The 11,946-nt window shown below is 43.3% G+C and overlaps 1 long non-coding RNA gene across 1 annotated transcript; it reads left to right on the top strand.

Annotated features, from left to right (window-relative positions):
* Positions 1–471: 471 nt before the first annotated feature.
* Positions 472–3,774, top strand: LOC129534105 (uncharacterized). Its single transcript, XR_008680527.1, has 3 exons — positions 472–771; positions 2,519–2,611; positions 3,450–3,774. It is a non-coding gene; the product is annotated as an uncharacterized lncRNA (long non-coding RNA).
* The last annotated feature ends 8,172 nt before the right edge of the window (positions 3,775–11,946 follow it).

Here is an 11,946-nt window from a genome sequence, read left to right as displayed (position 1 = left end):
TCCCCAGCCCTGGAAACCTGATTGAGAACTCCCAACCTTTACTTTTCTGGATTTGGAATTGCTACACAGTCAAGATGCCTTTTACCTGCCATTTCCTCCCCTTGAAAACTGAAATGTCTACAGCTGCATCTGGTGCCTGCTCCACCACGGGACAGGTCACTAATCTCTTTAGCTTCCCGGGCCCATCCATGGAGAGGAATTGTGTCCCAGAACCTGAACCGAATGATTGCACCATGACCCTCCGCTGACCTTTGACCTGATTTAGATGATGACATTTCAGGCTTTGAGCTGATGCCATGAAGCTCCGAAAATCTTAGGTACCTAGAGCAGGTGAATGACTTTTGCACATGCGAGGGAGGCAGGGGGGCGTGTGGCAGACTCCCAGGTGCCTCCAGGTGTAACTGCCTTTTATGTAGTCATCTCCCCTGAGTCACAGAGAAGGACTGGTGACTGACTTCTAACCAATGGCTACAGCAAAGGTGATGGGATGTCACTCTGGGGATGACTCACATCACACAGGACTGTCTTTTGGGGAGACTCGCTGTCTCCCTCACTGGCTCTGAAGAAGCCAGCAGCTGCCACAGATCCTACAACTGAAAGGAGCTGAGTGTTACCAAACACATGCGAGCAGGGGCATGCACGCTCCCCCAGTCAGACTCCGCATGAGAACCCGCCCTGGACATAACCTGGCGACCGCCTTGTGAGACCCCAGCAGGAGAGCCGGCAAGTCCGTCGCTGGACTCCTGACTCATGGATTCCTTGAGATAACAGGTGTGTGTTGTGTTACATTGCTGCAGTGGGGGAATTTCTACACAGCAATAGATAACTAATGCATGCAATTTATTCCTTTAACATAAGAGTGTGATGCCAGTTAAGTAAAGATTTTAGTGGCCACACAATTATTGGTTTGCATCATTTTTATTAATTTGGGCATATCTGTATTAGTCAATTTCCATACTGCTATAAGGAACTACCCGAGACTGAATAATTTATAAAGGAAAGGGGTTTAATTGGCTCACAGTACAGTATGGCTGGGGAGGCCTCAGGAAACTTACAATCATGGTGGAAGGGGAAGCAAGGCACCTTCTTCACAAGGTGGCAGGAAGGAGAAGTACCCACTGAAGGGGGAAGAGCCCCTTATAAAACCAACAGATCTCGTGAGAACTCACTATCATGAGAACAGCATGCGGGAGACTCTCCCCATGATTCATTTACCTCCACCTGGTCTCTCCCTTGATATGTGAGGATTATGGGAATTATGGGGATTACAATTTAAGATGAGATTTGGGTGGGGACATAAAGCCTAACCATATCACTATCTTCCTTGTTGTTGTAGAGATGGTGTCTTGCTATGTTGCCCAGGCAGGTCTCAAATTGTGGGGCTCAAGTGATCCTCCTGTCTTGGCCTCCCAAACTGTTAGGATTACAAGTGTGGGCCACCACACCCAGCCTGAGCATATCTTTAGAACATTTATAGCCCAGTTCACTAATAAAGAGATAAATGATACGACTTTAACACAATTTTTCATGTAGTAGTAATTTTTCCATATATTTTAGTCCTCAAGTTTTAGTTGTTACAATTTAGTAGATGAAACTTAACATAAAGCCTCATGATTGTAGTTCCAGCTACTCAGGAGGATGAGGTGGGAGGACAGCTTAAGTCCAAGAGCCCAGGAGCCTAGGGGTTCATGGCTGCAGTGAGCTCTGATCATGACACTGCCCTCTAGCCTGGATGACAGAGAGAGACCTGTCTATCAAAAAATTTGTTTTAATTAAAAAAATAAGAAAGACTTGTAGGATGCAAAAGTATTACTTATTATGCTTTCATTTTTTACCGTTTGCCAGACAGCTCCCTGCACTTTGCAGACATTACCTTATTCCCTGAGCAATCCTGGGAGGAAGGTGTTATTACCAAGTCTAATCTACAGTTGAAACAACTGAGGCTTGGAGAATGTAGTAACTTGCCCAAAAGATAGAGCTTGATTTGAGCCCAAGTTAGATTCACCCAAAGCCTATGTCCTTTCCATATATTATGCTATTTATTTACTAAGTTTTTAAGCTTTAGAGGAAAAGATTATTTCCCCTCAGTTTTATTCGTTTATTCACTTTCAGCAACACATTTTTAAAATGAAGATCTTTACATCTTTTTAAATTATAATTATGTTGAACACGAGACAATATAAAGGCAAGCATTTTCTTTTGTTCTTTCAGCTAATATTTTAGAGTTTATTAGTTAAATGTCATATAAATACAAAACTAATCACTTTTATATTGCTAGTATTTCTAGCTGTTTGCTTCTCTCTCTTCCTTCCTTCCGTTTTTTTTGTTTTTTTTTTTTTTGAGACAGGGTCTCACTCTGTCGCCCAGGTTAGAGCTCAGTGGCACAATCATAGCCCATGCAGTCTCGACCTCCTGAACTCAAAAGATCTTCCCCCTCAGCCTCCCAAGTAGCTGGGACCACAGGCACATGCCACCACATCTGAATAATGTTCTGAATTAAAAAAATATTTTCTTGTAGAGATGGAGTGTCACAATGTTGCCAAGGCTGGTCTGGAACTCCTGGACTCAAGTGATCCTCCCACCTGGGCCTCCAGAAGTGTTGGGATTACACGTATGAGCCAGCCAGCTATGTTATTTCTTATTATTTCTATAAATATTTGTGTCACAAAGAATCTTGCATTTTATATTTATTCTGGATAAGAATGAGCTTCAATTAAATTAATGTTTACTGAGCAATTGCATTAATTCAACTTATTAAAGTCAAATTCAACTTTAATAAGTTAAATTCAGTTAAATAAGTTAAAACTTTAATAAGTTAAGTTCAACTTTAATAAGTTAATAAGGGGATAAATTAGATGTGAAGACTGGCTCAAATGAGAATGGGAGGTATGAACATTTACGCAGTGGATGGTCAGAGAAACACTGAAGTGAATTTGTTCATAGATACCAAACAAGTTAGTGCCCCACAAGATGATAAGCCATAACCTTTAGGGTTATCTTTTCTCCCGGACAGAAATCTGCATCTCTAATGGATTAATGTCTGACATGTAACTTCCCATAAGTCCTTAATCTTTAATCAATAGTAAGCGATGAGTCCTACCAAATATATTCACCTATATAGAAAATCCACAGGTGCCTGCTAAACAATGCCTCTATCTGACATCAGCAAGAATTGCCATCTATCTTTTTAACTTTTTTCAAGTTTTGGATAATTTGTCGTAGTCTAAGAAATATCTCTAAAATAATTTTATATTTATAGATTTATTTTTGAGTTCATATGGGAAGTATATTCATGTGAAAAAAAGAGTCAAAATGTGGTGACTGAATCTGGTATATAAAAGATCTTGTACGCAGATACTATCATTTATAACAGTTAAGAGTTAAAATTGCCCACAAGAATGAAATTTTCATTGTCTTCCGGTGGTTCTTGACTTCGACTTACCTCTCAGTGAACTGTGAGCCCTGCAGAAATATTGAAGTGTAAAGTCATGGGTCCTGGGGAGAAGAGAGAAGTGGAGAAGAATGGAACTTCTTTTAAGGTCGAGGGTCTGGTGCTACACATTCCGGGAAGTCAATGCAAGCAGTTCTTACTCTGGAAAATGCGAAAACCTCCCAAGGTTTCAACATGTTGGTTTAGAACTAAACCAACCAAAAATGTTGGTTTAGAACTAAAAATATTGGCTTAAAACCAAAAATGTTTGTTTAGAATTAAAAATAATGGCCACTATATTGAATGCATGTGTTTTTCAGATTCCAGTTTAATTAAAATCAGTGAGACAGAGTGGTTTTATCGTTGAATCTTAATCAAATTATTCTGACTCAGTGTTCAGCGCACAACACTTGAAATATATCAATGAAGACACATTTGAATTAATTTTCACTGGGAAAGACAAACTGATAGAAACATAAAGGCATAAAAAAACTAAACACACACACACACACACACACACCCCAGAAGAAAGTCACCTTAATGGGAAAACATCCATGCTTCACTACAATTCCCTTTAGCGTTAAAGTGATCTGTAGTCCTCTCTTCTTAAATTTTATCCTTGTACCTATGACGATATATTTATGATTAAATATAGTCTCTTTCTACAAAGGGAACTTATCACATATAAGTAAATCATAAAGAAACAATTCTCAGGTCTCGGGTAATGCTTAGCAAATACTCGTTTGCACAAACAGCTAGTGCAGACGTTCTAAGTTTTACTTTTAAAGCACTTTGCCACTTGCTTCCTAAAATGTTTAAGATAAACACGCATAAAAGGCCCAGTCCTGTTGGAAGTTCCTTTACATGGTTCCCTAAGTTCCGGAGCGCATCTCTGTGTGTGGTCTGCTGGGAAACCCCGGGAGGAAGGAACCTGTGGGGCTCCCAAGGCCCTCGGGACCCGGAACAGGACTGGCCCTCTCTGGGCAGGCGGGGCTGGCTTGGGGGCGACGCTGCCAGGAGCGCGAGGGGCCGCGTAGGCGCCCGGGGAGACGCACTTGCCCCAGGCGGCAGCCGTGGGAGCCCGAATCCACACCCCGGAGGATGAACTGTCGTTTGCAGAGTTAAAACGAGCTGTCAGGTGTCTTCAGAAATTTAGACGGGAAAAGGCAAAGAGTTAATCCTTGCTGGACAAACCACTGCTGCTTCCAGAAAAACCACCTGAGAACGGTTTAAAATGGGAGGGGGCGCTTTCCTAGGAAGCGGATTCAGAAAAACAAATACAACTCAATAGATTACAGTAAAATAAAATTGGAGGGCGCCAAAGGAACATTTGGTTATTCAAAAAGCTTGTTTTTTAATGAGAAACGACTTCAAAGGCGCCTTGGAAAGTGGGTGGGACGCGCACATCTCAGCCGTCACAAGGTAGGTGGGGCCCCCCGGGCGGAGACCCCGGAGGGCCTTTGCCTGGGAGCTACCCCCGTCCCCAGCCAGGAAAGAGCAGAGGGCGAGACCACGGGTCCCAGCGTCTGCTCCCCTCACCGGAGCTTTCTCCCTGGGGTGGCGGCCGCCGTGCTCCAGGCGACACAGCCGGTCGCAGGGGAAGGCGCCGCTGCTCGGTGTCCGCGCGGGCGTGGCGGCCCCGCTGCGCGCTCATTAGCGCCCGCTCCGCCCAGTGGCTTCCCGCGGCTGCGTGTTTACTTGTCATTTTCTGGCGGCTTTGTTTCCCACCCAGCTCCTGAGCCCGGGCTGGCCGCACTTTCTCGTTCTGGTTTTCTTTTTCTTTCCTCTTCTTTTTTTTTCGAGACAGGTTCTCAGTCTGTCGCCCGGGGCTGGAGCGCAGTGGCGCAATCCTAGCTCACTGCAGCCTCGACCTTCCGAACTCAAGCGATCCTCCTGCTTCAGCCTCCCCAGTAGCTGGAACTACAGATGTGAGCCACTGCGCCAGCCTAATTAATTTTTTTTTTGTTGTTTTTTTTTGTGGAGACGGGGTTTCGCCGTTTTGCTCAGGCTGGTCTCGAACTCCTGTCCTCAAGCGACTCTCCCGCCTCGGCCTCCCAAAGCGCTGGGGTTCCAGGCCTGAGCCACGGCGTCCGGCTCTCTCCTTGCTGTTAGGCCGTTCCAGGTCTGGCCCAGCCTCCCAGTGCGGAGCCCCCAGCCAGTGCGCCGCGCTTGCGTCCTCCTGGTGGGACGGGCGGTCGTGGCCCTCCTGGTGGGACGGGTGGTCGTGGCCCAGACGCCCCCGGACAGTCACCGTAGCCGCCCCCATGGTCTAGGGGTCACACTGTCACCAGGACGACCCCAGAACTGGGAGCCCGGGCTCCCCAGCGTTTGCTCCGGGAGGCCCCTTGCCCAAGGGGCGGCGGGAACAATACCTGCCCCTTCAGCCTCTCAGGACTTTGGAAATTCTACCACCCGAACACCGTGTCCCCGAGCCCGCTGCACCTCCCGGGGGTCTGATCGGATTGACGCTGAAGCTCAGGAAAACCTCCGTTTCATTTTATTTTGTTTGGGGAAGAGCCCTGCGAACGGCCCTGGGGTGCTGAAGGCTCTTCCTACAGAGGGAGGTGGCACGGACCCACCTCGGAGGCGCGGCCTCCCTGGGTCACAGCGATGAGGCCCTGCTGTAGAAATTAGACTGAGGCCGGGCGCGGTGGCTCCAGCCTGTAATCTCAGCACTTTGGGAGGCCGAGGCGGGCGGAACACGAGATCAGGAGATCGAGACCATCCTGGCTAACACGGTGAAACCACGTCTCTACTAAAAAAAATACAGAACATTAGCTGGGCGTGGTGGCGGGCGCCTGTAGTCCCAGCTACTCGGGAGGCTGAGGCAGGAGAATGGCGTGAACCCGGGAGGCGGAGCTTGCAGTGAGCCGAGATCGCACCACTGCACTCCAGCCTGGGCCACAGAGCGAGACTCCGTCTCAAAAAAAAAAAAAAAAAAGAAAGAAAAGAAAAGAAATTAGACTGAAAAAAAGTCTGATTTCTGCTGATGACGCTACATTTTCATCATCCAAAAAATGTCCCTCTATCTTTATAGAATCCTGTGCATCCCTGATTCTATTCTCCCCCAAAGGAAAATGGCCAGTGTGACCCTCACCTTATAAACCCTCGGGTAAATTAGAGGGCGCCTCTAGGCTCACTGTTCTGAGAAAGCTCTCCAGCTATCAGGTAGCCTTGTCAGTCACGTGCGCTCCATTGCCTAGGAGATGAAATTATATTGAAAAGTGTTCATGTCTGTTTTCCACGAAACTGGCAAATACATGGTTTATTATCATAAGCAGCATATTCCCATATGACAATTGGTGTGTATAGTGTAAGAATGTTCTAGAGTCTCCATGCCAAAGGAAGGTAAAATTAGAAATGGAATTTGGAGGGAAAGGTATGTTTATCTACTTCCTCTCATTGTCCTCAAACCTTTTCTTCCCCCTCTATAAAGCCCCCCTTCTCTCTTCTATCATCCTCCCTCCCACCAAGAATTCCCCTTATATTAACTCCCAGGTATGACTACTTAGCTTAAAAAGAAGAAAAAGTCTGTCTGACTTAATTGTTCCCTTTAATTTTGAAAATATATATGAACCCTTAGAAATTTTCAAAGGTGTGGTTTACTTTTTTGGTGTCACTTACTGTTGAAAATAACTGTTTCCTGACTAGCTAGCTGCAAGTTACCCAGCTGTTACACTCCGCTGGTTTGAAAGATTTTAAATTTTAAATCACACACACACACACACACACACACACACACACACACACACACACACACACACACACACCCATTCTCTTTGAAAATAAGAGTATAGGGTTGCAAAATGAATTGACCAAATGTGCAATCTTGAAAAATATGATTGACTATGAAGATTTATGGAAGCTGATTCAAAAGGAAGCTTGCGGAACAGAAATCAGAGAAAAGCTCCAGAATACAAAATTTAGAAGTCTGTATATTTCCCATTTTTTTATTGTGGGTTTTTATAAATGTTTTAACTTTTTAGCAATTAGTTCTGGGAAGTGATATCATCTGTCTTACATTTGGGTTAAGATTATAGAACAGCTCTTTTATAAAGACTGTAAAACTGGGTTGATTTTTAATATTTTGGTTTTCAATAAAATAAGCACTGAAAAATAGTGCTTATATGTTAGATATTTTCCTTTAGTGTCCCCAAATCAATGATAACTATAATCACTAAGAATTACAGTTCAGAGTGAGAAAAAACTACACATTTTTTTTCCTCACGGAGTTACGAGCTCAGGCTGTCTCTCTCACCGAAGTGAATAAATTCATTTCAATAAATGTTGAATATTTACCTTTTGCTAAGAACTGTGCACAAATACATATGATATATGGCCAAAAGAAAAAAAAAAAAAAACCCCAGCATTCTCCAAAAGTCTTCTAGTATTTGAGAACATGAGATCTTAAAGTAAGTCTGCAAGGAATTTTGGAACTTAAACTCACTCTATCAAGTCACATAACAATTGATAAAGTCACACAGTGGTTTCGTCTCAACAGAATCATTTACTTTTAGGGGAGCATAGTTTTAAAATTATTAGTAAATTATTAAATTATTTTTAAAGTGTGAGATACCTATAGTTTGACAGTCAATGAAACTCAGACCAACTCCATTTAATAGAATGAATGAATCGTTCTCTCATTGAGTGGCTTGTGAAGTTTTGGATAAATTGATATTTCAGGTGACTCATATAGGAATTCTGTGGAGTTTGATAAATACACGCTCCCTTCTCTGAGGTTTGTAGTATTCTATGATAAAATCGTCTTAGATTCTTGTATAAATGTTTATTAAATGTTGACTCTGGCCAGGCACAAAGCTAAGCCATGTTGGTGCAGAGGTGAACATAATAAGCTGATTTCACACCTTTTTCTCTTTGCAAAATGCTGGGGCAGAGTACTTGTAGGTAGCACAATCTTCACTCCTTATGCATTCATGTTAATTTCCTGAACAAATATTCTGGGCTCACTTCTTGAAGATTCACTGCTCTTACTTAAGTTCTGGCCTTTCCAGGCCATATTATCTTTCATGCTACTCCACATATTGGTAAAGTGCTGCTGTCATAAAATTCCTAAAGAGGCCGGGCGTGGTGGCTCACACCTGTAATCCCAGCACTTTGGGAGGCCAAGGTGGGTGGATCACGAGGTCAGGAGTTCAAGACCAGCCTGGCCAAGATGGTGAAACCCCATCTCTAGTAAAAATACAAAAATTAGCCTGGCGTGGTGGCGGGCGCCTGTAGTCCCAGCTACTCAGGAGGCTGAGGCAGAGAATAGCTTGAACCCGGGAAGCAGAGGTTGCAGTGAGCCGAGATCGCGCCACTGTACTCCAGCCTTGGCGACAGAGCAAGACTGTCTCAAAAAAAAAAAAAAAAAAACCTAAAGAAATTTTATTCAAACTTGCAAATTTCTTAAATAACTTATGACATGAACTGCTAACTTCCTGAGAAGATGTAAATATTTAAACATTGTTAGTAGGGGCTGGGTGAGGTGACTCCAGCCTGTAATCTCAGCACTTTGGGTGGCCGAGAAGGGTGGATCACCTGAGGTCAGGAGTTTGAGACTAGCCTGGCCAACATGGTGAAACCTCGTCTCTACTAAAAATACAAAAAATTAGCCGGGCATGGTGGCGGGTGCCTGTAATCTCAGTTACTCGGAGGCTGAGGCAGGAGAATGGCTTGAACCTGGGAGGCGGAGGTTGCAGTGAGTCCAGATTGCGCCATTGCAGTCCAGCCCGGGCAACAAGAGCGACACTCCGTCTCAAAAAAAAAAAAACAAAACAAAACAAAAAAAAACCCCAAAAACATTGTTAGTAGAATGACTTCATGCATTCCATTGTGAGCTGCCTGTTTATGTGTGTGAACAGGACTCAGATCCGTGAGCACTCCCAGGCTGTGAATCTTTTTGAATGGACACAGAAAGCTAGGACCTCGGAACAAAGGTTTTAAATTAGAAACAGAAGGCAGCGAACAAAAAACTTTTCTCACTACTGAAATCCTGTATCAGTGAAGGTAAAAAAGAAAATTGTGTTGTGAGTTTGGAAGTGTATTTGTCTTTAACATATTGCTCTCAGCCATTAGGAATTGTTTTATGTTTTATGGAAGACCCGCGTGAAGGCCGGGCACGGTGGCTCACGTCTGTGATCCCAGCACTTTCGGAGGCCAAGGCGGGCGGATCACGAGGTCAGGAGATCGAGACCATCCTGGCTAACACGGTGAAACCCTGTCTCTACTAAAAATACAAAAAATTAGCCAGGCGTCATGGCGGGCGCCTGTAGTCCCAGCTACTCGGGAGGCAGGAGCATGGCATGACCCTGGGAGGCGGAGCTTGCAGTAAGCCGAGATCGTGCCACTGCACTCCAGCCTGGGCGACAGAGCGAGACTCCGTCTCAAAAAAAAAAAAAAAAAAAAGACTTGTGTGAAGAAGGCGTCCTGATTGCAACTGGACATCTCAATGGGCATTTGGTAATTAAAGGTCTGCTATAGTCATGGGACTAGACTTAGGAAGGAATCTTAGCATGGAGAGAGAGCAACCTGTCCATAAATATTCACAAAAGGACAATGGTACCATTTTCTAGAAAATACTGGACTTTGATCTAAATAGGTGTCTACAAATATTATTTACTATAATTATGGAATATATAAATTGTATATAAAAACGTGTCTTTATGCCTTTATCAACATAAAAAAGTTAATTTTCTCTAGAATTCTAAGAATGAATAACACATCAATAAAATTTTTTACATGATGATAAATTTAAAGAGTTTTCCAGATATATATCTTTATATATATGCATATAAAAATGTTACTGAATATTGAAATATCAAAATAAATCTTGCATGGTTGGAAGGGCTATACATTTCTAGTTTTACGCCAAAGGAAGAATTTATTGTTTAAATATTAAAGCTTTATCCTTAATATTAAGCAGTATATCTCATTGTGAATTTATATTCTTTTTTATTTACAGGCTAATGAAAATTTATAATATCAAATGCAATCTTCTACTACCACATGAGCAAATCGGCCTTCTTGATGGTGCTAAAATATCTCTTTGCAATGTCTAATCCTGGACCCTGGCTTTTGGCTGCTCCTAGGAGAAGGAAACCAGGCCCGTGGTACACACTGATAAGGACAGTGGGCTCCCCCAGGAAAAGCAGATGAGATTTCTCGTATGGATGACAAATGCGTTATCTAACATTATAGTTTCATTTCTCTTAGGGAATATTTTTTGTATGTCTACTGTGTTTCCATCTTTTTCATCACTTAGCATTAAAATATTCATTCAGTAAAGTGATTGGTGTAACCGGCATTTAAAAATTCTAATTGCATGCAAAGTAATATTTTGCATCATCCACATAGTTTCATTTCAAAGATGTACAAAAAGATAGGCATGATTCCTGCCTTAGAAGAGAATGTGGGCCGGGCGCGGTGGCTCACGCCTGTAATCCCAGCACTTTGGGAGGACGAGGTGGGCGGATCACGAGGTCAGGAGATCGAGACCATCCTGGCTAACACGGTGAAACCCCGTCTCTACTTAAAAAATACAAAAAATTAGCCGGGCTTGGTGGCGGGCGCCTGTAGTCCCAGCTACTCGGAAGGCTGAGGCAGGAGAGTGGCATGAACCTGGGAGGCGGAGCTTGCAGTGAGCGGAGATCGCACCACTGCACTCCAGCCTGGGCGACAGAGTGAGACTCCGTCAAAAATAAAAAATAAAAAATAAGAATGTGGTGTGACAGTCTCAATTTGCTAGACAGGGTGGTATTGGGGGGGGCCAGTCTGTCCGATGAACATGGCTGAAAGTTTCATTTACAAATGTGCAGCGTTCTCTAGGGAGAAGACAAAATGCTGTCGTGACTAGAGGCAGAAGTTCCAGTTAACACTTTTGAATCAAAATAAATCTTACATATTAAGCTAGGAAAGGTGGTTTTCTCCAATAGCGTTAGAAATACGAAGCTTTTGAAAGAAATCATCTTTATTATCTCTGTAAAAATCAAAGACTTTAAAGCATTTTTGGTGTGGTTTTTGGTTACCCCTCTGTATTCAAAGAACTGAAATCAGTTTATTTGTCCATAGGTATATACATAGCTATAAAAGTATTTAGTGCTAGCAAGAATGGGATAGATTTTGGTGAACAACTTACGGAATTTCATGACGGTTTCAAAACAAGGATGAAAAATGTAGTCCTTTTTAAGAATGAAAGCTCAGCTGGATGGTAAAGCTCTAGAAGCTGCCCCATAGTAAAGACTAAAGCAGGTGTATCTGAGCCTGGAAAGAAAGGTCCAAGGGGAGGTGTGAGTAGCCTGAAATACCTGGGGTTTGCATGTGGATTTTATACTTATTTCATGTTTTATTGACTATTCTGCTGTGGACTGCACTGTGTCCTTCTCATCCCCAAAATTTCTATGTTCAAGACCTAATCTTCAATGTGGTGGTATTTGGAGGTCACCTTTCGGCAGTGACAAGGTTCAATGAGATCATGAGGGAGGCCTTATAGGGGACTGATGTTCTCTGCTGTCTACCAG

This window comes from Gorilla gorilla, chromosome 5 (assembly GCF_029281585.2).
Source record: "Gorilla gorilla gorilla isolate KB3781 chromosome 5, NHGRI_mGorGor1-v2.1_pri, whole genome shotgun sequence".
NCBI classification, from domain to species: domain Eukaryota; kingdom Metazoa; phylum Chordata; class Mammalia; order Primates; family Hominidae; genus Gorilla; species Gorilla gorilla.
The sequence above is the reverse complement of the archived record's forward strand: the minus strand, read 5'-3'. Positions and strand labels throughout refer to the sequence as shown.